Genomic DNA, 12,489 nt, shown 5'->3' with positions numbered 1-12,489 from the left:
CTGCCTATTAAGCAGGGTCCTCACTTATCCACATCAGGGGCCTGAGGACTGGTGGCTCTACCACTCATGACACCTAGGCATCCACAACAGGGTTCCAAGGATAAGTGGTACCTCCCAGTCCTTACAGCCAACAGCACTGGGTGCCCACAGTGGCTGCAAAACCCACCCACCTATGTATTCTAGGGAACAGGGACACACTTTCCTCACAGATACCGAGGGCCAGTTCTCAGCCCCCGCCTTGCTTAGCACATGACCACCTGCTATAGCCAGACACCTGTGCCTACACAAATCACCCCTGCTTGTCTAGGACTGTAAGTGAGAGCCTGTACCACACACTTGGTGACTATTTGGACACATGAGCTGAATCTATACAGGAAAAGTGAACAGACTCCTTGGCTCACAAGCCTAGTAACAGTTCTAACCAACTGGTGACAGGAAGTTAGCTTCAAAGATGCCAGTAATCAAACTAGCTCACTCAAGCAGCCTAGTTGGACATATCAAAACAAACAAAACAAGAAGCTAAGACACAGTAAGCAAACTTAAATACAATAACTTATCGATGGCTCAGAGACAACAGTTAATATCAAGTCACATAAGAAGGCAGACCACTGTGGCTTTAGCAAGCTCTCAAAACAGAGAATCAAGACACCTTCCAGATGAAGAGAACTTCCTGGCATTACCAGAGGTAGGATACAAAAGAATCATATACAGAACTCTTCAAGAGATCAGGCAAAATGCAGAACAAGCCAAGCAGCATACAGTCAAAGCAGTGGAGGAATTGAAGCAGATTATACAAAAACATAGTGACAAATTTAATAGGCTGGACTAATATATACTGAAACAGCAAACAGAAATTCAGAGAATTAACAGTAAAATATCAGAATTAGACAATTCAGTAGAGTCGTAAGAGTAAAATTGAGGCAACGGAAGTCAGATTTAGTGAGATTGAAGATAAAGCACTTGGCACCAACATATTTGAGGAAAAATCACATAAAAGAATTAAAAAAAATGAAGAAACCCTAAGAATTATGTGGGACTCCATCAAGAGAAGTAACCTACGAGTGACTGGAATACCAGAACAGGGGAGAATAACAGAAAATACAGAGAGAATTGTTGAAGATTTATTGATACAAAATGTCCCTGTTATCAGGAACAATGAGAAGATATCTATCTAACATGCCCATCAACCCTACGCGAGGTACATCCAAAAGAAAGTCACCAAGACATATTACAATCAAACTTGTCAAAACCAAAGATAAAGAGAGAATTTTAAAAGCGGCCAGGGATAAACAAAAGTCACCTACAAAGGAGAGTCAATAAGACTAAACTCGGATTACTGAGGAAAAGCTACGCAGGCAAGAAAGCAATGGGATGAGATACATAAAGCCTTGAGGGGAAAAAAAATTGCCAGCCAAGAATTCTATATCCAGCAAAACTGTCTCTCAAATATGATGGAAAAATTAGAACGTTTCCAAACATAAGTTCAGGAAATTTGCAAAAATTAAACCAAAATTGCAAGAAATACTAAAGTGAGTCCTCTGGTTAGAAAGTGAGTTACTTCAGATAACAACCCAAAACTAGAACACAGGACAGAGCAACCAGATATCAACCCAGAAAGGGAAATCACAAAATAAATCAAAGCTAAAATGCTCAAAACAGGGAAACAAACGTCATTATGTAAAAAATGACAACATTAAAACAAAAAAGAGGGGCTAAAAAATGTAGTCATAGACCTTCCATATAGAGAGGAATTCAAGGTGATATAAAGAAATAAAAGACTGGTTTAAACTTGAAAAACAGAGGTAAATATTAAGGTAATCACAAAGAAAACTAACAATCCTACACATCAAAAAATAAAAAACAAAACATAAAGACAGCAAATACAAAATCAACGATAATGAAATATAGGAAAAGAAAGTATATAATGAATTATGATCTTGGCAAAGAATATTGTATATACCATGGGCTGCAAAAGAAGGGACAAATCTGCCTTGGAAGACATACAGCCAGAATGCTCATTAGAAGCAATGATGGCAAGACTTTGTCTCACATAATTTGAACATGTTATTAGGAGGGACCAGTCCCTGGAGAAGGACATCATGCTTGGTAAAGTAGAGGGTCAGCAAAAAAGAGGAAGACCCTCAAGGAGATGAATTGATATAGTGGCTGCAGCAAAGTGTTCAAGCATAGCAATGATTGTGAGGATGGCACAGGACCAGGCAGTGTTTCATTCTGTTGTATGTACAGTCATTATGAGTGGGAACTGTCTTTATGGCATCTAGCTACAGCAGCAACAACAAGGAGCCCTGGTGATGCAATGGTTAAGTGCTCAGCTGCTAACCAAAAGGTGGGAGGCTGGAACCCACCAGGTGCTCAACTGGAGAAAAAACTTGGTGATCTGCTTCTGTAAGGATTACAGCCTGGGAAACCCTATGAAATAGTTCTACTGTGTCACATAGGGTCACTATGAGTCAAAATCAACTCAACAGAACACAAGAACAATGTTCGTCTGCTCTCCACCTGGAAAAAGGCCCATGGTGATGGTGAAAATTCCTTTTCCCACCCCACCACTGGACAGGGGAAAGGAGCTCCTTTTACCCTATTCATATTGTTCTAGGGTCCCCAAACAATGGGACAATTTAAAATAGTGATGACAACATGAATGTTTCAAATGACCAAATAATAATCCTTTTGATTTTTGGCACATAAATCAGGAGACATAAAAAAAAAAAAAAAAGAAGAAGAAGAAGAGTGAAGGTGCTGTAATAAAACAGTTTCCATTGACCTTTGGCTTATTAAGTATACATTGCTCAATATTTTCATCTTAAAAAAAATTCCCGTGGAGTTGATTCCAACTCATGGCGACCTTGTAGGACAGAACAGAACTGCACTGTGGGGTTTCCAAGGAGAGACTGGTGGATTCAAACCGTGGACCTTTTTTGTTTGCAGGTGAGCTCTTGACAACTGCACCACCAGGGCTCCATTGTCATCTAGAAAAAATTAAAAATAGCAATTATTATGGATTGAATTGTGGCCCACCCAAAATATGTGCTGGAATACTAACCTTTATACCTGTAATGCCATGTGGGAATAGGGTTTTCTTTGTTATGTTAATGAGCTCATATCAGCATAGGGTGTGTCCTAAACCTGATCCCTCCTGAGTTAGTAGGAACAGCATAGACAGAGACAAGCAAGCATATATGGGGGAAGAAAGATGCCACATGAAGATTGCCAAGGAGCCCAGGAACATAGGGACTACAGAAGCTAAAGAGAAGAGGATTTCACGCAGAACCAACAGACTTCACCTAGAGCCAGCACCTTGAATTGAAACATCTAGCCTCCTAAATTGTGAGAAAATAAATTTCTTTCCATTAAAGCCCTCCCCCCCCAAAAAAATGCCATTGGAATTCGAATTGGGATTGCATCGTGTCTATAGATCACTTTGAGTAGAACATTTTCACAATGTTGAGTCTTCTTATCCATGATCAAGGTATGTTTTTCCACTTGTGTAGGTCTCTTTTGGGAAATCCTGGTGGCATAGTGGTTAAGTGCTATGGCTGCTAACCAAAGGGTCGGCAGTTCAAATCCACCAGGGGCTCCTTGGAAACTCTTTGGGACAGTTCTACTCTGTTCTATAGGGTTGCTATGAGTCGGAATCGACTCGACAGCACTGGGTTTGGTTTTTTGTTTCAGGTCTCTTGGTTTCTTGCAGTAGTGTCTCCTAGTTTTCTTTGCATAGGTCTTTTTCATATCTGGTTAGATTTATTCCTAAGTATTTTATCTTCTTGGGGGTTATTGTAAATGGTATTGACTTGGTGATTTCCTCTTCGACTGTCTCTTCATTGTTGTGGAGGAATTCAACTGATTTTTTTATGTTTATCTTGTATCCTGATTAAAAAAAAAAAAAAATCTTTGATTAGTTCTAGTAGTTTTCTTGTGGATTTTTTAGGGTTTTCTGTGTATAAGATCATATCATCTACAAATAGAGATACTTTTACTTCTTCCTTAGCAATTTGTATGCCCTTTATTTCTTTTCCTAGCCTGATTGCTCTGGCTAGGACTTCCAGCACAATGTTGAATAAGAGTGGTAATAAAAGGCATCCGTGTCTAGATCTGTTCTCAAGGGGAATGCTTTCAGACTCTCTCCATTTAGTATGATGTTGGCTCTTGGCTTTGTATAAATGCCATTTACTGTGTTGAGGAATTTCCCTTCTATTCCTATTTTGTGGAGAGCTTTTATCATGAATGGGTGTTGGGCTTTGTCAAATGCCTTTTCTGCATCAATTGATAAGATCATGTGGTCCTTTGTCTTTTATTTATGTAATGGGTTACATTGATTGTTTTTCTAATGTTAAACCATCCCTGCACACCTGGTATAAATCTCAATTGGTCACCGTGGTTTTTTTTTTTTTTTTTTGATATGTTAAATTTTACTGACTAGACTTTTGTTGAGAATTTTTGTGTCTAAGTTCATGAGGGATATTGGTCTGTAATTTTCTTTTTTGTGGTATCCTTACCTGGTTTTGGTATCAGGGTTATGCTGGCTTCATAGGATGAAATTGGGAGTATTCCATCCTTTTCTATGCTCTGAAATACCTTTAGTAGTAGTGTTAACTCTTCCCTGAAAGTTTGGTAGAATTCCCCAGTGAAGCCGTCAGGCTCAGGGCTTTTTTTTTGGTGGGGGGGGGGGGTGGGTTAATTACATTTTCAATCTCTTCTTTTGTTATAGGTTTATTTAGTCGTTTTACCTGTTTGTGTTAGTTTAGGTAGGTAATGTGTTTCTAGAAATTTGTTCATTTCCTCTAGGTTTTCAAATTTGTTAGAGTACAATTTTTCATAGTATTCTGTTATGATTCTTTTAATTTCGTTTGGGTCTGCTGTGATATCGCCCATCTCATTTCTTATTTGGGTTATTTGCTTCCTCTCCTGCTTTTCTTCAGTCAGTTTGGCCAGTGGTTTATCGATTTTGTTGATCTTTTCAAACAACCAGCTTTTGGTCTTGTTAACTCTTTTGATTGTTTTTCTGTTCTCTATTTCATTTAATTCTGCTCTAATTTTTTTTTTTTTTATTATTTCCTTTCTTCTGGTGCCTGAGGGGTTCTTTTGCTGCTCTCTTTCTATTCGTTTGAGTTGTAGGGATAATTCTTTGATTTTGGCCCTTCTTTTTGGATGTGTGCATTTATTGCTATAAATTGACTTCTGAGCACTGGTTTTCCTTTGTTCCAAAGGTTCTCATAGGATTTGTTTTCATTCTCATTTGGTTCTATGAATTTCTTTATTCTGTCCTTAATTTCTTCTATAACCCCATAGTTTTACGGTATTGTTCAGTTTTCAAGTGTTTGATTTTTTTCTTTACTTTTTCTGTTATTGATTTCTACTTTTATGGTCAGAAAGGATGCTTTGTAATATTTGGATGCTTTGGATTCTGTTAAAGCTTGCCCTATGGCCTAATACGTGGTCTATTCTGGAGGATGTTCCATGTACATTGGAAGAGGAAGCGTACTTAGCTGCTGCTGGGTGGAGTGTTCTGTATATGCCTCTGAGGTTAAGTTGTTTGATTGTGGCATTTAGATCTTCCATTTCTTTATTAAGCTTCTTTCTGGATGTTCTGTCCTTCACTTAAAGTTGTGGGTGGAAATCTACTATTGTTGTGGAGCTCTCTGTCCCTCTTTTCAATGCTGTTAGAGTTTGTCTAATGTATTTTGGAGCCCTGTCATTGGGTGTGTAAATATTTATTATGGTTATGTCCTCCTGGTGTATTGAACCTTTAATAATCATATTGTGTCCTTCCTTATCCTTTGTGGTGGATTTTACTTTAAAGTCTATTTTGTCAGAAATTAATATTGCCGTGCCTGCTCATTTTTGATTGCTGTTTGCTTGATATATTTTTTTCAATCCTTTCAGTTTTAGTTTGTTTGTGTCTTTAAGTCTAAGTTGTGTCTCTTGTAAGTAGCATATAGACAGATCATGTTTTTTAATCCCTTCTGCCACTCTCTGTCTCTTTATTGGAGCATTTAGCCCATCTACTTTCAGCACAATTATTGATAGGTATGAGTTTAGTGTGGTCATTTTGATGTCTTTTTTCAGTGTGGTGTTGAGAGGTTTTTTATTCCACTGAATTTTCTGTGTGAAGTCCTCTTTATATATTTTCTTTTCCTGTTTTTCATTGTTGTTTATTTTGTATTTGCTGCATCTTTATGTTTTTCTTTTTTCTCTTTTTGGTGTGTAGGGTTGTTAGTTTCATTTGCGGTTACCTTAATATTTATCCCTATTTTCCAAGTTTAAACCACCCTTTTATATCTTTATATTGCCTTGACTTCTTATCCATATGTAAGATCTATGACATTTTTATAGTCCTCCTTTTTTGTTTTAATATTGTCATTTTTTACATAATAACCTCTCTGTTTCCCTGTTTTGAGCATTTTAGCTTTGATTTATTTTTGTGATTTCCATATCTGGGTCGATACCTGGTTGTTCTGTCCTGTGTTCTCATGATGGGTTTTTATATGACGTTATTGATTTTCTAACTGGAGGAATCCCTTTAGTATTTTTGTAATTTCAGTTTAGTTTTTGCAAATTCCCTGAACTTCTGTTTGTCTGGAAATATAATTTTGCCATCATATCTGAAAGACAGTTTTTCTGGGTATCTAATTCTTAACTGGCAATTTTTTTTTTCCTTCAAAGCTTTATATATGTCATCCCATTTCCTTCTTGCCTACATGGTTTCTGCTGAGTAATCCAAGCTTAGTCTTATTGACTCTCATTTGCAGGTAACTTTTCTTTTATCCCCAGCCATTCTTAAAATTATCTCTTTATCTTTGATTTTGGCAAGTTTGATTATAACATGTTTCAGTGACTTTCTTTTGGGATGTACCTTTTGTGCGGTTCAATAAGCATCTTAAATAGATAACTTCATCAGTTAGTTTTCTGCCAACAAATCTTCAACAATTCTTTTTATAGTCTTTGTTATCTCCATCCCCCCCCCATTCTGTTACTCCAGTCACTCATAGGTTATTCCTCTTGATAGAGTCCCATATAATTCTTAGGATTTGTTCATTTTGTTTCATTATTTTATCTGATTTTTCCTCAAATATGTTTGTGTCAAGTGTTTTATCTTCGGTCTCACTAATTCTGACTTCCACTTCCTCAAAATTCTGCTCCTATGACTTCCTACTGAGTTGTCTAACTGAAATTTTATTGTTAATATTCTGGATATCTACTGTCTGTCTATGGATTCTTGTAGCCTATTAAATTTGTAATTACGCTCTTCTCTAATCTGAAGTTCTTCTATTGCTTTGTCTCTGTGGTTCTTGGCTTGTTCTGCATTTTGCCTGATTTCTTGAGCCCATGAAGAGCTCTCTATAGTAATCTTTTGTATTCTATCTCCAGCAATTCAAGGCAGTGATATTCATCTAGAAGATTTTGAATCTTTGGTTTGGGAGCTTCCCAAAGTCACCACGGTCTGCCTGTTTATGTGATTCGATATTGTCTGTTTTCTTCAAGCCATCAATAAGTTATTATATTTATTTATTTTATGTTTGCTTACTGTGTCCTAGCTTCTTGTTTTGTTTTGTTTTGATTTGCCCAAATAGGTTGTTTGAGTGAGCTATTTTAATTATTGACACCTTTGAAGCTCTAACATCCCATCACCAGGTAGTTAGAGCTGTTACAAGGTATGTTAAGTCCAGGAGTCCATTTATTTTTCTTGTATGGAGTCAGCTCAGGTATCCAGGTAGATGGTCACCATGTGTGTGGTACAGGCTCTCACCTGCAGAAGAGCAGGATTGATGCTGTAGGCACAGGTATCTGGGTTCAGTAGGGGTTCACGCACTGAGCAACGCAGAGGGCTGACAACTGCCCCTGAGAGTCTGTGAAGAAAGCATGTCCATTTCCCTAGAGCATGTAGATGGCTGGGTTTTGCAGCTAGACTATGGGCACCCAGTGCTGTTGGCTGTAAGAACTGGGAGGTACCACTTTTCCTTGGACCCCTGTTGTGGGTGGCTAGGTGTCATGGGTGGAACCACCAGTCCTCAGGCCCCTAATGTGGGTAGGTGAGGACCCTGCTTAATAGAGCAGTGTCAAATGTCATGGACTTGCCTCTCCACCATATATCTGAAGCAGGTGAAGTTAGACTTCAGGTATATACCCTGTTATACTGTACTAATGAGGGCCTATGCTGTAGAAATGGGCCCTGCAGGAGTAAAAGGCATTCAGAGTCCATGGACTCCATATGCCTGTGCCTAGGCAAAGGAGATGTTCCTGCTTTAGGGGAGCCAGCAGATTATTTTTTCCCTGTTTGTTAATTTGTTCCCTCTCCAAGGCCTGGAGAATGGCTCACAGCATGCAACCAATCCTACATCCAGCCCAGGAATGTGGCTATCACTGAAGCCAGCTCAGGTTGTGGTGCAGAGTGCAGCAGGGTCAGGTAAATTGGAAAGAGTTTTTCCCTAAAGGGGTGTGTTTTGATCCTGCAGTAGGATAGATGCATGTACTTATCTTTTGCTGATTGAAGCCTGCCTCTCGCTGGTTCTGGAAGGTTGAGCAGACCTTCTGCTCTCTGTCTTTCCTGATGTAGTATACACATCCTGAACACCTCTACTTGCCTCACTGCAGCTCGTCAGCCCATCGGGCCTTCAGGGTGCCAGTTCCCACCAGGTCAAGTCTGGCAACTCCTTGCTGCTTCCAACTAGTCTCTCCCTCCCCCTGTTGCTCAGTCCCTCAAGGGGGACACTTCTTGACACTAGCAAAGAATGACTAACTCAGTTTAACACAATTAGAGTATATATATATTTCTGCATTTATTCAGTATATATGCTTATATATGCACATATTCAATAAAATATGCATATATATATTATATAAATGAGGGTGACGAAACAGACTAGGTGGTCACTAAGGGAGATTGGAAATGGAGTTTATGGATTTTTGGAACTGGTTGAGTATAAGGTTTAGAATGTAATTTTACTTAGTTTCATAAATATACAGACATTATATGAATGCATGTTTCTTAAATGTGCATTTGTACTTGTAACTTAAAACATAATTCTTACAAATTTTTATACTTTCAAATTGGTGAAAATTGGTAACCTTATGTTACCTTTTAATTTCTATTAATGCTTTGGCTGATTATAATCAGTACCACAGAGGGAAAAATACCTTGTTACAGGTATGTATTAACAAATGTGATAATTTTATTAATTAGGATTTTGGAAATATACACTCTTTTTCCACACATTGAAATTATCAGTAAAATTCTGTTTTTCTTCTCACTGGAAACTAATAATGGATCTCCTGTAGATTTGAGTATGCGAATAGAGAGAACATATAGTCCAAACATTTTTTAAATTCATCTTTTAGACAGAAAGATACTTTCAATTATACTTCTCATTGCTGCCAGAACATCTTTATTTCTAAAGCTGTAGATGATAGGGTTCAGTGTAGGTGTGAGGATGGTATAGAATATTGCCAAGAACTTATCCTGGCCTGGAGTGTGGTAGGACCTCAGTCTCCTATATCTGAAAATAAATGGCCCATGGTACATCATGACCACAATCACGTGGAAGAAACAGGTAGAAAATGACTTTTTCTGTGCTTGTGATGATTTCATTTGGAGGACGGCAAGGAGAACTTGGACATAAGAAGCAAAGATCATAGAAAAAGGGATTACCAGGAAGATGATACCACTACATGAACACCTCGTTCACAGTGTTATGTATCTACACAGGACAACTTCAACATGGCTGAGATTTCACAAAAAACTAATCAATAGCCCTTGAGCCACAGGTGGGAAAGTGGAGGATGTAAGCTGTGTGAACTGTGACGTTGATTGTCCCCACAAGCCAGGACCCACCAGCCATGAGAATGCTGATACGCTCATTCATGAGAATGGGTTAGTGCAGTGGGTGACAGGTAGCTACATAGCGATCATAGGACATTGCTGCTAGGAGGAGGCACTTGCCACCCAGGAGAATGAGGGAGAGAAATATCTGGAAACCACAACCTGTGAATGAAATTGTTCTGTTGCCTGTCAGAAAGCCAACAATCATTTTAGGAGTAATGTTAGAAATATGCAAGAAGTCCGTTAAAGAGAGATGGCTGAGCAGGAAATACATAGGAATATGGAGTCATAAGTCCCTGTGGGTAAGAGAATCATGTCTGTGTTTTCTGTTACAGTCACAACAAAAATGATACATACAAAGGAGAAGAACACTAGATTTGTTTGGGAAGAAGAGAAGAGTCCCAAGAGAATAAAGTGACTGCAGGGAGTTTGATTCTCAAATCCCATCAAAAATTCCTTTCTTTTATCTAAAAAGAAAATAAATAAATACCAGCTGGATCCCTGAAACCAAACTCACTCCCATCAAGTGGATTCCAACTCATGGTGATCCTGTAGAACAGAGTAGAACTGCCTCATAGGTTTCCAAGGCTGTAAATCTTTACAGAAGCAGATAGCCACGTTTTTCTCCCATGAGTGAATGGTGGGTTTGAACCACCACCCTTTTGCTTAGCAACCAAGTGCTTTAACCACTGTACTACCAGAGCTCTTAAAAACTGGATAGAAAAGTGTGTGTCGGGGGGGGCTAGTGTAAATCTCAACTTGTTTACTCATTTCTACGTAATAAAATAAGAGTTGGTTATGAACACTTCATAAACACATTTAGTGAACTGTGAACCAGTTCTTAAAGTGAACATGTTTCATAAGATGGTCGTTTATTTGAATCAACTAATGACGTTCAGAATATTGAGTGGGATGTTAGTTTTATGCAATCTGAAAATCATATCTATATATTCTTTACTAGATCCAGTCTTCGCTCAAATATCACTTTCTCACAGAGTTTTATCCCTGAACACCACATTTAAAATCTCAATGCCCCCATCCACCCCATCCTGACTCCCCAGATCCTCCTTACTCTATTCTCTGTTTTACTTTTACTTTACAAGTCACTTTTCATTTCCTAGCATATTAAATAATTAACTTATGAGGTATATCAATTGCTGTCTTTCCTTTCCGTCAGAATTTACGCTTCATGATGGGAGGTCGCAGTTTTCACTGCTGTAACCCACGTCCCTAAAATAGGGCTTGGAGGAGACTGGTTCCCAATAATATTTGTTGAATAAGTAAATGAAATGAATGGATCATAGAACTCAATTTTTTTCTCTGATATACTTTTCATTTAGATAATGCTTAGAGAAAATAAAATTCATTATTTCTAAGACATTCTAAAAATAGCAAATACTGAAATGCAGTAAAACAAGCTTCATTCACATTTCAAATATAAAAATGAAACCTTTATTCAGTTCAATATTTATATTTAACAATATATTTTTTGCCAGGTGTTTTAACTTATAGAAATTGAATCATAATTTAGTAATTCTATATATATATACATATATATATGAGGAATTTTTTTTTTATATATATATACATATATATATATATGAGGAATCATAGGTGTTAGCAATATTATTTGTTTAACTTGGATAAAACCACTTGCCATCAAGTCAGTTCTGACTCAGAGTAAGGATGTTCCCCACTCGGTTTCCAATGGCTGATTTTTCAAAAGTAGATTGCCAGGGCTTTCTTCCAGTAAGTCTCTGGATGGACTCAAATCTCCAACATTTTGATTAGCAGCCTGGTGTGTAAAACTTTTCATCACCCAGGAACTTGTTAACATGGATAGTAATTGCTGAGATATCCGCTTTGTAATTATTTATGTACCATCTGTATGTATAACATATTCCTCAATATAGATAGATAAATATAAAAGTACATACATGTACTCACATATTTGTAAATAAGTGTAATTTATGAAAATGCCAATACAGTTTTCTGGCTTTGAATTAATGATAAGATCATCCAAAACAAAAACAAATTTCATTGCCATTTTATTAACTCTGATATTCATAAATTTGAATAAAATGAATTTTGATTTTCACTTTGCAAAATAATATAAGATACAAATGTGGAAATCATGCCACTGATAAGATACAGATGACATATGTTTCTGTGTTTTATTTTTGTTTAGATTATTCATTATGAAATACCATATTCTTACCAAATAAGGTATTCCTTGTACATTTGTTTACATTTATCTACACATGTAACTAGCCCTAGCTATTTGACTGGTTTCACCTCTCCTACAGCTCAATAAAGTTTAATAGGTTCATACGTACTGGCAGTGGAACCCCCCCATGAGCTCATGAGCTGATTGATCAAAATTAAATTTCCAGAATCAATAAATATATCACATTTATCATATCTGAGGCAAACTTTTTGAATTTTTTTCTCACTCTCCAGAATCATATCCTCTTTCTGATCTTGCTTTTTCCGTTAATGATTTCCTCTGTTATAACCATTTTCATTAAAAAATTAGGATTCCATGTTAGTGTCAAGATAAGGGACAATGTCTGTTTGCTACTGAATCCTCATTGCCTAGCAGTGGGCCTGACTCATTGTAGGTGGTCATTAGATACTTGTTATAAAATAAT

At 37.4% G+C, this 12,489-nt stretch overlaps 1 pseudogene; it reads right to left on the bottom strand.

Moving 5' to 3' along the window:
• Positions 1-9,342: 9,342 nt before the first annotated feature.
• LOC111749001 (olfactory receptor 2AJ1-like) lies at positions 9,343-11,046 on the bottom strand (annotated as a pseudogene).
• Positions 11,047-12,489: the final 1,443 nt, after the last annotated feature.

This window comes from Loxodonta africana, chromosome 2 (genome assembly GCF_030014295.1).
Source record: "Loxodonta africana isolate mLoxAfr1 chromosome 2, mLoxAfr1.hap2, whole genome shotgun sequence".
NCBI classification, from domain to species: Eukaryota; Metazoa; Chordata; class Mammalia; order Proboscidea; family Elephantidae; genus Loxodonta; species Loxodonta africana.
This window is presented reverse-complemented; position numbering and strand designations above follow the sequence as displayed.